Here is a 21,569-nt window from a genome sequence, read left to right as displayed (position 1 = left end):
AGCAAACACACGTTCCACATTTCGAGAAGCACAAAGGAGAGATCTGATGAGAGTACTGCCAGTTTGCTTACTAGGGTTTCCACAAGTGTTCTGTTCTCTCAGTTGGCTTGGCTGTGATATTTTCTCCTGCTTTTAAGTAAATAAGTCACATTTTCTGGGCCTGTTGTTCTCAGTGAGAACTGACATCTTCATCCAGATATTCCCGATGCTTCAACCTGACAGATAAGCCCATAATAACAATATGGCTCTTGCTGAACCTTTGGTATTAACATTACATTCTGAGTTACATCTTCCCTTAAAGTGTTAGCACACTCAGGTTGTGTGATGTTCACTAGGATGATCAGGAATCAGGAAACGTGATAAGTCATCAGAAATTTGCAACCCTGATGGGAGAAAACATTTGAGAACAGTATGTTATTCTGAAGTTGAGACATTCTCTAGAACAACATGGGCCTGATGGTTAAAAATGGCTTGATGAAATGTACGTTCATACTCCACTTCATTTCAGTCGGGGCTGTTTGACCAGAAGTAAACGAATAGCATAACTAAAACTTCCTGTGTTTCTTAATCCTTCAGGAGCACCACTTGTTGAATTGTATTGTTAACAACAAGGGAGATCCCCGGTGCAAGGATTTTCAAAGGCTGCATCAGAGTTGAATTCAGGAGCTTGAAGCTTGCAAGTCTGTTCTCTGGGAGCCTGAGATCTGAGTTGGAAGCCTGGCTGTTACAAGTCTGTTGGGCTAGTGACAGTCTCCACGTTTCAACCTCATCAGTAAAATGTGGAAGATAGAATGACCTGCCTCTCAGGGTTGTTATAAGAATTAAAGGAGTTAGTGCATATAAAGTGCTTCACTCAAAAAATACTTGCTTCATTTCCGCATCTGTAGAATGAGGACAACAAAAATGCCCACCTCGGAGGGGACGCTGTGAGAACTACAGGAAGTGTTTAAGGTAAGTGCTGGAATAGGCTCAATAACCATTAGCTAAAATAGTGATGTTAATGGGCCTCCATTTTAGTGATTTGAAAAGATGATGGAGTCCACACCAATATCATAGACGTGCACCTATCATCCTCATCCTCCCTACCTAGGCTTCTGTTGATCCAGATCATGGCTTTTGTAAGAAGCCTTAACTAATAGATTTCTAGAAGAGAGATATATCTAGCTCGAAAATAAATATTCAGCAGAGTCTACCTTGTGGGGCTCCTGAGCCTTCCTAAGGCCCCGAGATCTGTTCCCCCTATACTGCCACCTGACCAAATCTAGGTGGCCGGGTTGCATAAGTATCCATTTCGTATCAACAAAAAGTGTGTCGTATCTTAAGAGCATGTTGGGTCTCCTGTGGGCAGGTCAAAAGAAATTATACTGTGATATCGTTTCCATGTCAAATAGTTGACCTTCACAAAAAAAAAAAAAAAAAAAACTGTCATTGGAATTAATTCGTTCGCCACTGCTTTCAATTCACACGTGCTATGCATTATCAAAAAGTAGAAAGATGATTTAGCTGGATTCACAGTCATCAAATGAGAAAAAGATTCTGTCTTCACAGAGATCATTTGTTTGGTGCCCTTATACACAGGGAAACAACTGTGAGGTTAGGGCTCGTTATTGCTGCTTATTTAAAATTTCACAACCAAAATCAGTAAATCCATCAGATTTGAAATCTAGTAAAATTATCATTTTTTTGCATTTTGTACAGACATTTCAAACTAGAGGTTACTCTGTTTTAAAGTACCAAAGGCTGGAATGAAGAATTATTTACATGTTTACTTAGGAGAGGTGAAGAGATAAGTCAGAAAAAGGGGCATGCGGGCTTAGGACAGGGACTCCTGTTTGTCATGAACTGTTTCCAGAGCTGGCGGGGGCAGGTTTGTATTACTGTCCTAGCCTCAAAGAATGAAATCACAAATTACTTTTAGAGGTAGGAAACAATAAAACACTGCTGTCTATAATTACCAATATTTATGCCCCCTCAAAAAAACAATTTAAACTCTAGGATAAAAATCAAAACTCAAACTGCATAATCCATAGGAAATAATGATAATAAAATGCAATCTATGAAAGTCTGTGCCACACATCTGAAATAATACTCAAAGGATAATTGATAGGCCTCACTATTTATTTGTATTGATAAACAAGGTGTGCAAATCACATAGATAAACACAAAATTCAACAAATTAGAACACTACAGCTCACCTAATGCAGCATACGGAAAACAAGAATAAATATACAAATAGAAATGCATGAGTCAGAAAAAAAAAACTAGTTGAAGCAATTGTTCAAAAACAAGAATTTCAAAAAGATTTAATACTGGATTCACCCATAACTAATTTATACATGAGGAAAAAAGGGCTAAAACACAAAGACACACATTTTTCAAGGGTCATGTCAATTATAAGAGACTACTTTGATCCAATCTATGCACACAACCTTGAGAATCAGGATAAATTGATGATTTGGAAACACTAGCAGAACTGATCCCAGATGATGAGAATAAACAGAACAGACTATCAAAAAAGAAATAACCACAGTTGACAAATCATATCTCTTAAGATGTAGCAGAGAGATTCATTGGGGATTTCTGGCAATCTTTCAATACTCCGATGACCTCCATACCCTTTGAACTGCTTCAGAGCATAGACAATAGCTTTGCATTCTTCTTTTAAGATGAGCATGGAGAGCAAAAAGAAAAAGAAAGAGAAGCCACAGATCAGTCTCACTGAGGAATAATGAAGTGGAAATACTAAACCAAATATTAGCTTACAAAATACAAATTTATATTAAAAAACACCCCATGAAGAAGTAAGGGTGTCTATTTTAAGAGATATGATTCAATATTAGAAAACCTATCAATGCAAGTTTTATATGAAAGTAGTGAAAGAAAACAACCACAAACATCTCCACTGAAGATGAAAAAGTGTTTATTAAAATTTAGCATCTATTCTTAATTGAACAGAATATCTTATCAAAATAGTAATAAACAGGTAATAACTAGGTATGAATATTTCTGTATATCAATCCAAAAGGCAGCACAGTATCATGCTTAAAAGGAAAACCTAGAAGCACTCCCATTAACACCAGCCTGATGTTCACTGTCACCAACCTGTGTAGCCCTGGTTTGGAAAAACTTGTTGTGTCATTAGATAAGAGGAAGAAATGAGAAGTGCAAATTTAGGAAAGAATAGATGAAAGAAAATAAATTCATAAACAGATTCAATATATACATGAATTTAATAAATAATAAAGATGGTATTTATACTCCTTTGGGGAAAAAAACCGATTTGATTATTTAACAAATGGTGTTGGAACAATCGGATCTCCATCTGCAGGAAAAGATAATGAAGTGAGATTCCCTTCCTCATTGGCAACACCAATATAACTTTCAGTTCCATTCAACGTTTGCTAAAATCAATAACAAAAGTAACCCATATAAACATACAAATAAAACAGGTTCCCATGAAGACTTCTGTCACAATTATTTGGGAAGGAGAAAGCTTTTTGAAGAATAAAAACTTAGGGCAACGCGGGTGGCTCAGTGGTTTAGCGCTGCCTTCAGTCCAGGGCGTGATCCTGGAGACCCGGGATCGAATCCCACATCGGGCTCCCTGCATGGAGCCTGCTTCTCCCTCTGCCTGTGTCTCTGCCTCTCTCTCTCTCTGTGTGTCTCTCATGAATAAATAAATAAATAAAATCTTAAAAAAAAAAAGAATAAAAACTCAGAAAACTCGAAGAATGGGCTGATATACTTATTACATTATACTTTTTGAACCCTTCATTAATTTAAAAAAAATTTAAAAATAGAGTAATGACACCTTTAGAAAAAAATAACACAAATTCCAGGGCTATAAATTGAAAACATCTAGCTGACCTCTCAATTCTGTCCAGCTTTCAATTTCTACTAAACTTATTGCATTTAATATAATTCACAGGTATTATGGGCTTATCCCAGCACATAAAACCAAAGACTTGTGTTGAGGTCCTTACCCCTAAAAATATCAAGAATGCCATCGAAGTAGCAAGATAAGTACACAATATAATTAAAAGACTTTGAAAGAATGACTAACAGCCATGGTGTTGATGGTGCCAACATAGCTTTGAATTTCCCCAAGTGCCTAGGCTACAAATAGCCATTAAGTGATCAAAGAAAAAGCATCCATTGACAATTTTTATAATAAAATGAAATAACAAGGTGTGACCACCAACCTGAACACAAGTTGCTGAAACAAGCAGTCAACACCATCAAGGCCCGATGCTCTCTACATCCATGTGGGAAGTGGTGTCAGCAGCAATAAGGACTGTGGCCAGAAGAAGTACCCAACCTGCCAATAGAGGAAGTAAGGGCTGTTTGTCCTTAGTATGAAGCATCTGTGGTCAGACCTAGAGACAAGATCTAGATTCTAAGAAGCCTTGGAAATGAATTTTTGGACTGACTTTCAGGGCAAGCTCCATATTGAGGAGCAACTAGAGAAAAAAACAGAATTGAGGGCCATAATAACAATAGAGAAGAAAGAAGGAGGAGGTCCAAACGGAGGTGGGGGAGAGGACAGAGGACATGGGAGGCCAGAATGCAAGCTGCCATATTCTATAAAACTATATAGATTAGCACAAGAAGGGGCTCTTTATAAGTTGACAGACTTATCAATATATAAGTGTTATGAATAGAATATTGATAAATCTAGAGAATTTCCTTCCCTGATCCTACAGAATCTACTAAAGAACAAGCTTCAGGCAACCAAAGTGACTCCAGAAAAATTGATGTAAGACCCAGTAGAGACAATTGAGTATGAAATCACTGAGGGGTATCAGACTAAGTGAGCATTCAGAGAGCCTGGCTTGGAATGCTTAAGGTCATGATAAGACAGAGCAAAGGACGAGAAAGGACAGGGCAAAAATTGGAGGGAGAATCTGGATATATATATAAATTTTAATTATGTTTAATCATCAAAATTGGGACTGGTAGGGGCACCTGGGTGGCTCAGTTAGTGAAACATCTGCCTTCAGCTCAGGTCATGATCTCAGGGTCCTGGGATCGAGTCCCATGTTGGGGTCCCTACTCGATGGGGAGCCTGCTTCTCCCTTTTTCTCTGCCCCTCCCTTCACTGCTCATGCTCTTGCTCATGCTCTCTCTTTCTCTCTCTCTCCCTTAAATGAATAAATAAGTCTTTTTAAAAAGTCCTTTAAAAAATTGGGACTGATCTTATTGCTATTCTGAGACTCTTATTTCTGTGACATGGGAAAGCCATGAATAGTTATAGGACGATATAAGTTTTTCATCATCTGCATCTTTTAGAGCCAGGATCCTTGGCCTGAAAGAGGTAAACAGATATTTAACATAGAATAGGTAAAATATAAGCTCTTTTAGCCTGAATTTAAATTGTAAACATTGATAACATACTCAAGAAATATTTTATGATTAAGTAGATCATTAAATCATCTATCAAGTGTTTAGCTTTAAACTCCTTCTGCTGAAAAGGCCTAAAAACAATGACTTGTCAGGTAGCAATGAACACTCCTAATGCCAAGACTGTGGTCTTGTGTTGCCATTTCTCACCAAAGAAAACCAAGCTAAAAAACAACAACAACAACAACAACAAAAACAAAACAAAACAAAACAAAACAAAACAAGCTTCCTGGAGAAGTGGCTGATCCCAGATCTGCAGTAGGAGACTTCAGCGTCGGCTTGGAGCACCTTGCAGTACCAGACAGCAAGGAAGCTATGAACATCAGTAGGATCAGGTCAAAAGACTCAAGAGCCAATTTCAAAAGGCTTCTGCTGAGTGAAAGAGAAAAATCTGAGTTTCAAAAAGGATCAAAATTCAATTTCAATGATTTGAAACCATCAAATAGGATATAAATTCTTAAGTTTGTAATGATGTTAAAAAATAATAATCAATTGAATTTTGGAGATGTCTTTGAAACTGGAGGAGTGTAAGAGGAGAACCAGAGAGGAAAGAATATTTCTTGCTTTAAAATTATTCCAAAAAAATTTTTTTTAAGATTTTATTTATTTATGAGAGACAGAGAGAGAGAGAGGCAGAGACACAGGCAGAGGGAGAAGCAGGTTCCGTGCAGGGAGCCCAATGTGGGACTCGATCCCGGGACTCCAGGATAACGCTCTGGACTGAAGGTGGTGCTAAACCACTGAGCCACCGGGACTGCCCCAAAATATTTTTTAAATGATAGAAGTGAAATATCAACATTTTGCTACTCCATTGAAGGAATGGACTTGGGCTCTGAGTATAAATGAAAGCTACCCTCTCTGATTTTTCCAGAGACAGGTGACAGAACATGAGAGACTCTTAACTCTGGGAAATGAACAAAGGGTAGTGGAAGGTAAGGTGGATGGGGGGATGGGGTGACTGGGTGACAGGCACTGAGGGGGGTACCTGACGGGATGAGCGCTGGGTGTTATACTATATGTTGGCAAATTGAACTCCAATAAAAAAATATACAAAAAAAAATGATAGCTACCAGCAGAAATGAAAGACATTTCAAATATTCTGTGCCTTCTGATGAAACAGTTTGACATCACCCATGTTCCTGCCAAAGGCATCAAATGAGATTCCACCGTCAATCTGGAAAAACAAAGGACAGAGGAGCCTGTTGAGCTGCACAAAGAGAATGCAATTGTCCGAATCCAGACGGTGGGGCTCTCTTGGGGCTGAATAATGTATCCCAGATCTTTGGAACAGTTTAATTTAAGGGAACTGAAGGATGGGCAAGGTAATGTGACTAGAAAGAGACTTGTGAAAAAAGAGAAGTTTGTTTTTTTGGTGGGTAAACCTCAATAACAGCATGTGGGGATGCCAGTTGGATGAGCAAACCGTAAGGAAATGCAAGGAAGTAGTTATGACAAAAGTTGAGGAAGAGCGAGTCTTTCAGGGGGGACAGGCCCATGGAAGGGCTTCTGCAGGGTCTGACAAAGGTCTGTTCTGTTCATGAATGGTAGTATGTGCCTTATAAATAGTTCACTAAATTGTATCTTTGTTCTGGGTGTTCTTCTGTATATAGGCTTTAATTTACAGTAATTTTTTTTTTTAAATCTACACTGCAAAACTAAAGGGAAATTTACTAGGAATCATAAACTACATTCATCCCTGTGTTTATTCGGTGAACACATGAAGAACACTTCGAATGTGCTGGCCACTGGCTCTACTCTGAATTTTGTCCAAAGGAAGTCAGAGGGGGATGGAAATGTGCAAGCCTGGGAAGTTTCAGAAATCCACGATCACATCCAGTGACATGGTTTTCTGAATCTTGCTCAGAATTCCAACCCATGTGAAAGTAAGAGGTAAAACCCTTGAAGATGTGTATCTCTGAAGTGAAGACCTGAAAGAAAGGATCGTCATTAGCAGGCTAATGAAACTAACTCCAAACCCATCCTCTGCGGAGGCCTGGCACATGAAGGGGGTGCCGTTCCAATTCCATCTCCCACTGGTCTCTAACTGGTCAAATCTCAAATTAAAAAGTAGCAGAAGATGTAAAATGGTCACAAGTCCAGCCAGAACGTTTCCTAAGAGCATTGGCAAAAAGAAAACTTTATAGGAGAGCCTCGAATCAAATCTAGATTCCTTAAACTTCTATTATGAATTAGAAAGTAGAATGCTTTGGAGACAAATCACAAAAGTAAAATCTGCCCCATTTCAGCTTGTATCCATGACATAAGACAAAAGACTGTCTTTGCAAACAGATATTAAAGGATATGTCACCTTTGGCAAAGGATTTGGTCATTGGGAAGATATCTTTATTTAGCAACACTTGATTTCTTTGTTGGAAGCTATTTCCTGTTGCATTTGTGTGCGAAAAAGGAAAGTTTCTAAGCAACCGTATTGTATGCTGACTGTCTAATCCCAGTAAAAAACGAGTTTTTTTTTTCTAGAGAAAGGCTATGTATCTATTTCATATAAACTGAATCCTTCAAGTCTATGCTGCTTGGTTATCAGAACTGTTTGGAAATTGATAATATTTTTGACATCAAAGTTTCCAGGTGAGAGAAAAGATAAAGATAAAGCCAAAGGGATAACAGACAGAGCCTAGATTGTTTTCCTCTGCCCACAAATAAGATACCTACAGCTTATTTCCATTTAATCCCTTATCTTTGCCAATAAATAGAAAAATCAAATGAGTTTTCTTTTCTACCCAGCAAACCCACTGGTGGTAAACTGATGGCGTGCATGCCATCCAGAGGGAATAATGGTTTTGAACTTTGCAACCTGCGTTCTGCCAGGAGAGAGGTTTACTCAAAGCAAAGAAATATGGCCAATTTCTGTCTACATTTGTTAATGAACAAAGCATTTTTTTAACCTAAGCCTTCCAGTGAAGCTGGGTTTATCCCTTAGCTGGGGGAGTTTATTTAGATGATTGTCTTTGCCTTTTCATACACTTTCTTCCTGATAGATAGTATCTGGTTATTTCTGACATAATAACGTTCAGCTCATTATATCATGCTTATAAAGCACCATTATAGGACAATAATTATGGACCAATAATAAACAGGGGCTCTTTTCTTAGCTCCCTAGAGTGGAGTGTTAAATGCTGAGAGGCTATATTTTTGTCGGTAAGCATGCAGACTGGCAGGATGAACTGGGTTTGTATCTTAGATCTTCCGCTCACTATGTGTGCTTCCAGGAAGGTTAGTTGGCCTCTCATTTCTTCTTTACACAACAGAGCTAATTGCATCTCTCTCAGGTTGGGACATAAATGCTCAGTTAAGTTTACCTGTTATGAGACATTCTATGTTCAGCATCACAATTTCTCCACAAAATGGATACTTACGTAGAATCAAGTGTGTTGAGGGTTTTGTTTTCTAGAATGTACTTATATTTATGGAAGGGATGGCCCATTTGAGTCTGTCTAACTTCTTTTTTTTTTTTTTAAATTTTTATTTATTTATGATAGTCACACACAGAGAGAAAGGGAGGCAGAGACACAGGCAGAGGGAGAAGCAGGCTCCATGCACCGGGAGCCTGATGTGGGATTCGATCCCGGGTCTCCAGGATCGCGCCCTGGGCCAAAGGCAGGCGCCAAACCGCTGCGCCACCCAGGGATCCCGAGTCTGTCTAACTTCTACTTGAGAATCAGTCTTTGATCTTATTAACATGTTCTTTGAACCACCTACTTTGAGAAAAATTTGGGAAGTGAAAAATCCTGGACCCTATTTCTGGCTTAGAGAGGGTGTGGCTGGCTTAATACGATTTTTGTATTTGGTGTGAACAAAAAAAAAAAAAAATCTCTACTTGCATTTGCACATTTTGAGGGAGAGCGGTTTGGTTCTGGCAAGATCATACAGGGAAGTATCTCTGCTTGTCAGCATCCTTTCCACGGTGTCCCTGTCTCTCCCAGCTTCTCTTTCACTGGGACCTTCCCCACCAAGAGCAGAATAGCCAGGGAGAGAAGCAGGATGGAATACTAACTAGAGAATGGCCAGAGTGTCCAACCTGGGTTCACTGCCAGGTCAGCTGGAAGCAGGGGAGGGAAAAAAGAAGCCAAGAGAATAACGAAGCTGGAAAGTGTGGAACTTGGAACATGCGCAGCCTTGAGTGGATGCGTGCCAGGGAGTGTCTGAGTGTGCACTGTGCATGCATGTGCCCCTAAGGAGGAGGAGGAAAGAAATCTCACCATGCAGTGTCCCCTGCAGAGCACTTGGGCTGCAACGGATTTCCCAGGATGCTTTGTTTACCTCTGAGTACATTCATTTCTTTAACTTGGGTGGACCCTCAGTAAGGTAGGAAATGCCCCCCCTCCTTGAGTTCCTAGCCTGTACCTCTAAGTGCAGTGTGGACATGGCCTGCCTTCTAGGGAACAGCAGGGCATGGGCAAGAGGGCGGGAGTGAGCAGGAAGCAGACACCCTCCAGACCCAGAAGAGCAAACAGAGAAGCTCCTCATGGTCAACACCACACACGTTTCCTCTGTCTCTGGGTCAGGTCCGGGGAGGACTATGGGCTTTTCCGACTTTTGCCTGTGGCATGGGGAGAGGTACACAGTCACAAATCAGTGGTGTGCTCTTAAGGCAGAGTGGAATTGGGAGGGGGTAGGGAAGGGGCAGGAAGCATGTTCTGACTGTTCCTCTGTTTCCACAACCTCCCAGGTACCCTGGGCCCTGCCTTCCTCAGCTGTCCCCTCGGTTACAATCACTCCATCCTGGGGTAATCAATGATGCCCGGAGAGAAGGCCCAATTCCACAGCTCCAGTTAATGCCTAGGGAATAAAATGGAGGCCCCGTATGGGAGAGAATCTTGAGGTGGAGGTCCCTGGATCTCCCTTTCCTCAGCTGAAGCGCTGGGGCTGGGTCCACGGGGAGCCGGCTCCTTCCCTGACCTAGAACAACTCATCGCCTGACCTCCCCTCCTCGCCCCCATCTAAGACCTACAGTTCCTGGAACAGAGAGCCCACTGCTGGGGCCCTCGGTGCCGCCAAGCCTCCTGCTCCTCCAGGACGAGCCCCCTCGCCCAGCTCTGGGTAAAAGCCACCCGAGGGCGGTGTCCATAGGCTGCTGGCCTCCCTCACGTGGGCACCCGTGTCTGCTGCTGCTCAAACACAAGTCTGCCAGGCTGTGGAGTCATTTTAGTTGGTCATGATCTTTATGGTTCCAACTGAATAAAATGGAGAAAGAGCCAGCGTCCATCACCTCTAGTGAAGATGGGCTTCACTTCCCTCCCAGGGGTGTGTGTGCTGGGGTGGGGGGATGTACACATGCACGTGGTTCTGCAGTAGGAGACGCATTCCCACGGTGCAGGAATCAAGGTGCAGTGATGAAAGGTCACGTCCAGCCTGGCACCTGTGCACACTGGTGTGGACACACGGGGGCTGGCCCATCCAGGTGCTGCAAATGAACTTGGGTTACAGCCCTCAGATCTCTTCTGGAGCACTCACTGGGAGCTTCAGGCATGTTTTCAATCCTCATTCTTTCATTTGGTGCTTGATGAACTCCTCCTGCCCTCCTGGACTCTAGTTTCTCTACTGTTTGTCTTCTCATTTCCTTGGCTCTTTTCCTCCGTCCATCCCATGATATTAGGGCAAAGCCCTTGGTGCCTTCCTCGTATCACGACAGCCACGTATGTGATCGATAGGGTCAAATGAGCATCCTTGGACTTGGGTGTTGAAAATGCTTCCATTTTGGTTATGTTGTTAGTCTTCTCTTACTTGGCATGGTTTTCTGCTCATGAACATCATACCATGGGCGGACACAGTGCATGCATGTGGCTATGAGTTTTCATAGTTATGGACTTCATAAGTTCCATATACAGTATGTACACATATTTACATATAAACTTAGAAGGAGAGAGAATGGATGATACTTGCTTGTTGATACAACACACAAAAGTATGGTAAAAACACTTTGCGCAGCATATGTTTTGTGCCTGTGCACTATTTGTGATGATGCACAAGAACGCAGGTATGAGGACAATATAGAACCCTTCTTCATAGAGCCCCATTTCCAGTCAGGGAAGACTTTGCAGAAAATGACAGTTTCTGAAGCTGATGGTCAGCCAGCCTGAGGCTCTGCCTGACAACCAGACCCTCTTTGCTGGAAGGTTTCTCGTGCACCAGCATGGTTGTCTGCAATGACAATTAAAACGTATTTCCATGCAGTGTGTCCTGGTTTTGAAATCACGCACACCATCCAGAAAGCTCCAAGTCAGCCTTTTCCTGAAGGCTTCACTGTGTGTTTCTCTATGCTGCTTGTTGCTCCTAATTCTATAGCTAAATTGATCTTCTGCACCACATTCAGAAGAGGGAAATGAAGCTTTTAGAGCTTGCTATGGATTCAGAGAGCTCCTCTCCTGGGTGTTGTCTATGGTCTCAGCAATTATATTTCTTATCTAAGGCATTTTTATGTGAATAAAATAATCTCAGTTTCTTAAATGAGACAATTAAACTCCATTTTACCTTGTTTCCCCAGGGCTGTGAAGTCCTTACTCTAAGAGAATATCTTTGTTCAACTCCCTGATAGACTTTTATTCTCTTTATTGACTGACATCTATGTTCTGAATTTTTCATGCCTGTGTTACATGGACCAGACAGGGTAGGAGTTGAACCCTGCCCTACAGGTGCCTGTCTGAATAGTTGAGACCCACGTGATAATTGCCAGTGCAGAAGTGGAGGTTCCCACATTCTTTGAGTTAGTAGTGTTTCTCACTAGCCTGCACCCAGTTGGGAGCAACGACTTTGTTTCTCAGTGCCAGTTCTTGCATTTCCATATGTACCAGAGTGTTCTGCTGCTCTGTTCAGGACCTTGCAATTGGTAGCTCTGCTATCACTGGGAAAAGGTAAGGCTGAGTCAAGTCAGTGAGGTCAACAGGGAAAGCCTGTCCTCTTTGGGGTAGATTTTATTATTCAGGATATTCATTTTCCTTCCCTAGAGACATGATATTTCTCTGCCCATAGATATCAGGCTTGGCCATGGAACTGTAAGTGTTCTTTCAGATAGAAGATTTGGGAGGGGTGTGTAAGCCCAGCTCCCACCTTGCTAAGTGCATGTCACTCGTGCAGATGATAGAAAGTAAGAGGAAGAGACATGCACTGTCCTTGAGCAGAAGCTTTAGAAGCTTCCTCTTGGTCCCTCTTATCTCCCTTCCCCTTCCACGTCAAGATTGACAGTGACCCAGAGAGCAACTCCATCAGACTAGGTCCCAAACTGAAGATAACACTGAACAGAGCCAAAGCAGACCCCAGATGGACACAGAACAGGAGCAGGAAATCAGCCTGTGCTGCCCAGCCCCTGAGAGCCCAGGGCTGCTTTTTAGCCAGCAGTGCGCCTAGGCTCTCCTGACTGATACACTTCCTAGTCTGTGCGAGTGCTTTACAGTGTTCAGCCCACCACTGAACCTGGAGCTGCTACAAACCATCTGTCCTGGATAAGTATTGTGATACATACGTTTGTGTTACAAAGTTGTTCAATGACTTTTAAAGAAAGGTCTCCAGTAGAGCGGTAAGCCTGCTGGTGGAAGACACATGTCTGAGGAGAGTGGCTGAGATGGTCAGGGGAAGGGGGTGTGCACCCAGTGCAGAGGCGCATGGCCAAGAAGGGGCCCCTCCTGGGGCTGAGCAGCTGCAGCTCAGTGCCAGGGGACCTGAGCTCTACTGTAGGTGTGTGGGCCTCTCAAACACAAAAGCCACAAATAGTTTGCCACTCTGTAATCCACCCAGGTTTATGTTCCATCCACCATTGTGGCCTGTATGAATTCACATCAAAGCTGGAAAGACAGAGGGGCACCTGTGTGGCTCAGCTGGTTAAGCCTCTGACTCTTAAGTTTTGGCTCAGGTGGTGATCTTGGGGCCGTGAGCTTGAGCCCTGCGTCGGGCTCAATGCTCAGCACAGAGTCTGCTTCAGATTCTCTCTCTTTCCCTAGGCCCCTCACCCACCATTCTTTCTTTCTCTCTGTAAAATAAATAAATCTTTTTAAAAAAAGAAGCTGAAAAGATAGGGAATATATCCAGAGTGAGACCACTTCTCACTACTCTTCTACCACAACTTAGATCCAAGCTAATAATAATAACATCTCTCTTACCTGGGTTGTTATCACTGCTTCTTAGTTGAGTTTCTTGCTTCCACTCGTTTTTTTTTTTTTTTTTTTAAGATTTTATTTATTCATTCATGAAAGACACACAGAGAGAGAGACAGAGAGAGAGAGAGGCAGAGACACAGGTAGAAGTAGAAGCAGGCTCCCCGCAGGGAGCCCGATGCAGCATTCGATCCCAGGACTGAGCCAAAGGTAAATGCTCAACCGCTGAGCCACCCCCAGGTGTCCCTTGCTTCCACTCTTGATTCCTTTTGTGAGTTGAACTGTGTCCCAAGAAAAGATATGTTAAAGTCCTAACATCAGTATCTGTAAATGTGACCTTATTTGGACATAAGGTCTTGGCAAACAAAATCAATTTAAGATGAGGTCAGATTGGGGTAAGCCCTAACCTAATGATTGGAGTCCTTATGAGAGAAATATTTAGAGACCCTGAGACACAGGGAAGAAAGTCTTCATGTGGATGGAGATGGAGGCAGAGATTGAAGGTATGCTACCACAAGCCAAGGAACACCAAGGATCTGTTCTGCGTAGTTTTGAAGTTTTTCTGCATGGTCAGAGTCCAGGCTCTGAAGTGAGAACATCAGTTCAGTCCCAGCTCTAGTCAGTTACACCTGCTTGGGCGATTTACTTCATATCTCCATGTTAGTGTTCACGTCCCTACAATGAGAGTTTTGAAAGTGCCTATCTCAAAAGATTATTTAGAGTGATAAATGAGATTATTCATCTAAGTTCTTAGAATGTAGCGTGGCACCTTGAAAGCCGTTAGTGAATTAATAACACATTATTTTATTGGATAAAATAACCAATGGATTAACAATAGATAAATAAGAGATTATTGTAAACAATCATAGAAATTCTCTCTGGGTTGTTTAATTTTGTCATTATTTGATGCAGTCTTGGATGATCCTCTGCTCTACCTCCTCCATGCATTTACCTTTTGTAACTTTAGAAAAATACATCTTGATTATTTTGATTCTTCTTCCAACCAAGATGAAGTTACAGGGACGAGATTTCTCTCCTACCTGCAACAACAGGAGAAAGAGTGAAAAGTATGAAACAAGGATTTTCTGACATTGGATATCAGCCAGAACGGCACAGCGAGGCTCACAGGAAGCAAACAAGTAAGCCTATGATTGTCAGCACTCGTGCCTGGTGACAGCCCCCGGATGCAGCAGGAAGATGACTCCCCAGGAGACTGGCTCTTTCCCTGAGTGGGGGAGACGGCCCTGAGAACCCATACAGGCCGAAGGAGAGAGTTCCCCCCCATAAGGAAACAAGGAAAGGGCAACTGCAGAGAGAGAGAGAGAGAGAGAGAAAGCTCCCAAGATCAGCAGAGGGGTCCCCTCATGTCTGTGGCTGACGGTCACTGCATGCTCACTAGGAAACATCCCCTGGCTGGGGCAAGAACACCCTATAAGGCTCAAGGGGACAGTCCCTGAAGTTCACACAAAGCCAGGAGTAGAGTGTGTTCCCACCAGTCAGGGAGGAAAGAACTTGTAATTTATGGGGTATCAGCAGGGTAATGAGAAGGGTCTGTCTAAGCGGGAGGTACACTTAGTCCTGCACCGAAGGAGGCATTGGTCCCACTGAATGAAGACCTCACAGGATCAAGCTGTCCCCAAGTAACTTAGCCATCTCCTCGAACAAAGCCCAGGGATATTTACAGGGATGTAAAAACATCCATCACACAGAAAATACATCATGTCTGCCATTCAGTTAAAAAGGGTACCACTATGAAAAGAAGCAGACACATAGACACAGACCCAAAACAGATCTGAAAATGACACAGGCTACAGAAGCAGGAGCTAAGGACACTACGACCGCTGTGTCTGTATTCAAGAGACAGCAGGACAAGCTGAGTGCGTCAGAGGCAGACCCGGGAGATGGAGAAATGAGCCAAACCACACTCCTAGTGATAGAAGCTACATTTGTCTGAGGAGGAACCTGTGACGGATCAGTAGCAGGGCAGATGTCGCAGAGGGAAAGAAGAATGAGCCTGAAGACACCGCAAGAGAGACCATCTCAGTGACACACAGCGGGGCGGGGCGGGGGGAAAGGCTGACCTGGGTGAGAGAAGCGCCACCGATCTGTGTGGCAACTTCGAGCCGCCTCATCCAAAGGCACAGAAACCCTTTTTGAAAAAACAAAGTGTGAAAATTTCCCAAATTTGGTGAAAACGATCAATTCACTGCTCGGGGCCGCTCGGCCAACCCTAGCACGAAAGAGCAGGAAGAAAATGACATCAAGACGCATGGTAATGAAATTGCACACAAAGCTTTCGTCCTCGGCCGGTCTTTCAAAGGCGGCGCGTGATGGCAAATACATGTTTTAACTTTGCTCCCCGAGGGCAGCTGGTTCCCTCCGCATATCGGGGTGCCCGTGAGGGGCCTGCGGCAGGTCCCACGACTGCGGCTTCAGCGCTCGGGGGCTGAACGCAAAGTGCCCCGGGCGCGCCCTGGGTCTCCCCCGGCTCCGGGCGCCTGGTTGGAGGTGCTGGGGCTGCCCAGGGCCTCGGCCGCGCTGCCCGGGCTCCCCTCCTCTGATCCGCCGTCTGCGTGGGTCCCTGGCGGCCGCCGAGGCCCGGCTCCTCCTTCCTTCCTTCCAGGGTCCCCCTCGGCGCGGCCCTGCCCTGGTGCTCCTGGGGACCCCTCCTTTCTCCCGGCTGCTGATGGACGTGGAGAGTTCACGACCCCCTTCACTAGGGGGGCCCTTCGGGACCTGCTTTCCCCCTCGGACACGGAGGCTGGACACCTGCTGCTCCCGGCCCTGGAAGCGGTGGCCGTTGCCGGGCCGGGCCCCGGGCGTCCGCGCTCCTGGCCTGGTGGACCCGCCCTCCCCGACGGCCGCGGCGCGGCTGTGCACGTCCAGCACCGCGGCCCCCTGCACAGCGCGCCTCCCCCTGCGGGGCTGCTCGGAGGAAGGGGGGCTGGGCTTCCCTGTGCTCGGCGGGGGAGGCTGGGGACTGGTGTCCTGGGGCTGCCCGCAGCCCGTGAGCACAATGCCTGCAGCCTGGGGGTGAGCCCGGACAGCTGTCCTCGCGCCCCCGTGCCCCAGAGCACACTGGAGACGGCTCGGGTCGCGGTGGCACCACCAGCCGCTCGGCGCCCTGAGTCGCCCTCGGGAGGTACCGCGGAGGGCCTCTCAGCTCGGGGGACCAGGCTGCCCTGGGAGCTGCGGTGCCCACTGTGTCTTGGAGGGTTTACAAGTAAAGAAAGTTGCTTTAAAAATGAAAAGTCGGGGGGGATCCCTGGGTGGCGCAGCGGTTTGGCACCTGCCTTTGGCCCAGGGCGTGATCCTGGAGACCCGGGATCGAGTCCCGCGTCGGGCTCCCTGCATGGAGCCTGCTTCTCCCTCTGCCTGTGTCTCTGCCTCTCTCTCTCTCTATCATAAATAAATAAATCTTTAAAAAGAAAGGAAAAGTTAGGGATGGGACTCGTTGTTCCTGGAATTATTCCCAGGCCACACTATGTAACAGAATGAATGTGTTTATGAGTTAGATGGAAGAGCCATGAAATTCTTGGATAAAAATGGAGCATGTGTTGGTCTAAAAAAAAGGGCAAAATACCCTTTTCAGGGTGCCATAATTTTTGTATAAAAATAGATTTTAGTTGTTAGGACATACAGAAAAACATGTATTGTTAGTAAACTTAAGAAAATGCCATCAATGAAAGAAATTTTCAAAGTACGATAAGGAATGATTCTCTTACAAGGTGCAGGTAATTTGGTAATGGCAGAATGTGCTAGGTGGGTGATTTATTTTTCATTAATTAGAAGTTAGGGATTATAAAAAGACATTATGATAAACAAAGTACTACTTTAAACATAACTCAGTCGTATAACTCATTACTTAACTATAGGAAGTATTTTCATGGTACTTAGATGCTTCTGGATACAGTAGATACGTCTTTGGCTTCATACATTTTATTAGAATATTTAATCCATCAATTGTTCTGTTATCTTCAACATATAGAAATACATTGAACTATCTTGATATATTCAGGCAGTCTTCCTCCCCCAACCCAACCAAATTTGCCCTCCTCTGTAGCAAAATGATGTAAAACATTCAGATAACTTCAAAAACACTAAAGCAATCTATTTTGGAAGCAGGCGTGTGAAGGCACAGCCCTCCCTGTGGTGAGGAATTCCTTGGAGTAGAAAGGAAAACCCCAAGTGTAAAGGGGTCCATTTAACTGCATATTTAATCAGAAATAAGATCAATAGTGGTGAACGTAACAGGAAAAATGACTTATTACTTATAATTTACAAAACTGCAACAGATGCAGCACAGTCATGACTCCTAGTAAAATAATACAGAAAAACCATGAAAGAGAATTCCAGAGCCTCTGACATCCCTAATTGGTTAATCCCTGGGAGTTCAGGGCTATTTTTCCAAGTTACACAGATGAGGAAATTGAGGGATTCTGTGGCTGAAGGCCATGAAATGAGCAAATAAAAGGGTAAAACTTGTAATAAACAGTTCTGGGCCGAGACCACAGACAGAGACAGCTTCTCCAGTTTACAGAAGGCAAACTGGAAGAAATCCACTGCTGTCCCCTGGGGTGGGGGCTCCACTGACGGGCACATTTGCAGCCAGAGGACCCATCCTGCCTTCCGCGTCCTCGGTACTTGGCACAACAGGCATCTGCTAAGTCAGTGGATGAAGAGATCAACAAACAGGCTTTTGAGACAGCCCACGTGTGTGTTGTGTAAACTCGGTCACCCAATGTTCAAGCACAGGTGTAATCAGAAGCACCAGGTGAGTCCCGTGGTCCCCGCTATAATGATCCCTCTGATACAAAACCAGGAAGATGGGATGCCAGTGAACACAGCCCTGAACTGGGCTTCTCAGTCTTCCCTACTCCTTAAAAATCATTTCACTTTGCATTTGGGCATGGAGCAGCTCTACTTGTTCAATAGCAGACATTTCTCGTTTGTTTATTTTTTTTTTCTGCCTCTTGAAAGGACACTGGCAGCCAAGAGCTCAATACTTTTCTTCACTTGTATCTATGAGTTTTGTGGTTGAGGTTGTGACATGGAAAGTTCACATAAATAGCAAAGGTTTAGTCATTAAATACACTGTTCCCTCACTCCTTTTGCCTGAACTTCCTGTCTTCTGCTTGAGCCAAGTATGTCCTGCATTTCGTAGAACGTCATTCTGTCACCAGAGTGATGAATTTGCAACACACAGCACCCATGCCCCGATGTCTCTGTCTCCAAACATTGTGTTGACCTGGTCATCTGCATCCGCTTTTGGGAGAGGACCAGCTACTGGACTGGAAGTGAAGAGCATCCGAGGGATGCAGACCAACAGGTGCTGCCTTCGCACTTACACTTCAGAGGGTGAGACCAAGGGAATACCCAAAGGGCATCCTTCCTCAACATCTTTGCAGAAAATACTTGGAATAGGAAGATCCCGATGGTAGATTACTAGGTAGGAAAATACATGTGGAGTGAGGAGCACCACTACAAACCCCACAAAAGTGGGAATCCTCCCACTGTCTCTCACTTCCTTTATCAAGTGTGAGAGTTTTGTTAGCTATGAAGATGAAGAAGTCCTTTGGTTCCAGGTTGGTTTGGCTTCTGGAAACTGGCAAAAAGAGAAGCACTTGAGGAAGACAGCACTTTTCTGGGCTGAAAACACATATTACTGAAGGGGTTTCATTTTATTTAAAACGTTTGCCAGGTATGGGTAGGAAACTGCCAGCCCTTCAGCTCAAATTGTTCTATTTATTTACAGCAGCATTAAACTGGTACATTAGTGATTTCCATTCTTGCTTTGCAGTAACACAGTACACGTCTAATGATATTTATTGTAAACATCTCAATCTATGATAACCAAAATATATCTTCATGCACTTTAACATTTTAAAAATCCATTCGACCATGGCAGAAGAGGTTCTGCAGGGGAGAGGGTGTTGCAAGCACAGTGAGGAGATAATGCAGCCCCAAGGGCTTATGGATCACAGTCCTGGATCTCCCCCTGAACTTTCCCCCAGAGCTTTCCCTTCATCCTCCCTGACCTCAGAAATACACTATCCTCTGTGATAAGAACTGCTTAAGAAAACCTGTCTGAAGCTCCAGCATCCCTTTGTACTGTTTTGTTCATTCTCCCTGTGATTCTACACCCCAGAATGTGCTCCTATCCTGCAAGCTCATTTAGTGAACGGGCCAATTCCAGCCCAGCCTTGGCGGGTGCATGAGGACCCCGCCAACCGCAGTCCTCGCTCTCTTTTGGTTAGATGGGCGCTGCATGTGGTAGCTCTGTCTCATGGAGGCACTCATGTTTCTACAGATCTGGGCTTGCATTTTGGCTATTCTTTCCTGGCTCCAGCCAACTTCATCAATCACCAGCAATCATTCATTACACTGAAGGCTTCTCTCTTCAGGACCAGGACTAGCAGCTGGCTATTAGTTTTTACTCCACCAAAAATGGGGTTTGGAAATAGTCTTTAGCTGCGTCAGGTCTGGAGGCAGAAGTGCCATGCAGAAATCCATGAGAAAGTCTTTCACTTATGCAGGAACAGAGTATCTGAGGCTTTTGTCTCTGGTTCTCTGGAGCTCTGAGAGACTGCCCTTGCCTCATTGTTTGATTGATTGATTGATTTTTCTGAGTACAAATTGGTTAATCTCTAAAAAATTTAAATGCTGACATGGCAAGATTTTACTTGTTGTAGATATCAGATTATCAAAGATAGTTAAAAAAAAAAAAAAGATGGGGCACCTGGGTGGTTCAGTGGTTGAGCATCTGCCTTAGGCTCAGGGTGTGATCCCGGGGTCCTGGGATCAAGTCCCTTTTCAGGCTCCCTGCTGGGAGCCTACTTCTCCCTCTGCCTCTCTCTGTGTGTCTCTCATTAATAAATAAATAAAAATCTTAAAAAAATAAAAATAAAATTTAAAAAAGTGTTTGAGCCCAAAATGTGATTTAGAGGTCCGAAAACAACATATGTTTTCTGCTTTCATAGAAATATGGAGGATACCATGGGCCATACCATGGCCATGAACCTCGGCCATGGTACCAGTTGTACCAGTTTAGTTGGAGTTTAAACATTGCAACATTTTTTGAGAACAGCCTTGGTCTCAAGATCTCTTTTTACCCTGCTTCAATTTTATGCACCATTAAAGTTCTCCGCAACAAGGCTGGGAGGAAGGAAAAGAACGTACCAAACTACTCTAGCCTACGGAAACAGAACACTGAATGGGTGTATGTGGCAGATGCCATCTGCTGAGTATCCAAAACCCAGACAAAGGGTCAGGGATTTCTGTCTGTTTTGTTTAGTGCTGTAATGCCAAAACCTATTATGGTGACTGGCATAATCAATAAAGATTTGTTGAATGGATGATATGCATTTTACAAGAGGGCAAGCAAGACTTGGGGGGTATATTTTTAAAAGCAGCACTCAATATTGCCTGAGTCTGACCTTCAGGTTAACAATGCATTAATTACTGAAGATATTCTCCTCAAATCTTTTTTTTTTTTTTAAAGCAAACAAAAACTGATGAATTTTTTTTGTCTTTTTACGATTTCTATTTTCATGTTCAAGTTTGGCATTTGGATTACCACCTGAATGAAGTCATCGTCACATTTAAAAGACAAGGTCAAATGAAGGGGAAAAACAACACGGCAATCATCATAAAAGGAAATAGCAATAATCATATCCATAAAAGCAAAGTTTAATCCAATTAACTAAAAAGAGAGTTAGAAATAAATGACTATATTGTGGCTAATGGAGAATTCCTATCTTCATTCTTTGCTGAAAAAAAATGCATGGATGCATTCATTTTTTCCTCTCAAAAATGAAAGCAATAAAACAAATGAGAGTCCTAATCTTTATTTCAAATAAATGGAAAGAAATGGGCTGAAATCTACTTAGTTCTCTGAGAAAAAAAAATGCAAATGAGGTTTATTATGAGGCTTTCGGAAATGAATGGTCAAGAGTTAGCTGTATGAATACCCTGACAGCATATAGTTTATCAGTGAGTAGCAGAAATCTCAATCTTGTGCAATGTTTTGACTGGATTGAAAAGGATGCACTTTTGCTGCAAAGA

General features: G+C 43.5%; 1 long non-coding RNA gene across 1 annotated transcript in view; it reads left to right on the top strand.

Moving 5' to 3' along the window:
• Positions 1-397: 397 nt before the first annotated feature.
• The window catches only part of LOC119865236, a 37,993-nt gene continuing 16,821 nt past the window's right edge, over positions 398-21,569 (top strand). Inside the window, exon 1 of the long non-coding RNA XR_005376595.1 lies at positions 398-951. This is a non-coding gene — a long non-coding RNA (uncharacterized LOC119865236). The remainder of the gene's footprint in view (positions 952-21,569) is intronic.

Source organism: Canis lupus, chromosome 22 (assembly GCF_011100685.1).
Source record: "Canis lupus familiaris isolate Mischka breed German Shepherd chromosome 22, alternate assembly UU_Cfam_GSD_1.0, whole genome shotgun sequence".
In the NCBI taxonomy this organism is placed as follows: Eukaryota; Metazoa; Chordata; class Mammalia; order Carnivora; family Canidae; genus Canis; species Canis lupus.
Note: the sequence above shows the minus strand (reverse complement) of the source record. Positions and strands in the feature narration are given on the sequence as shown.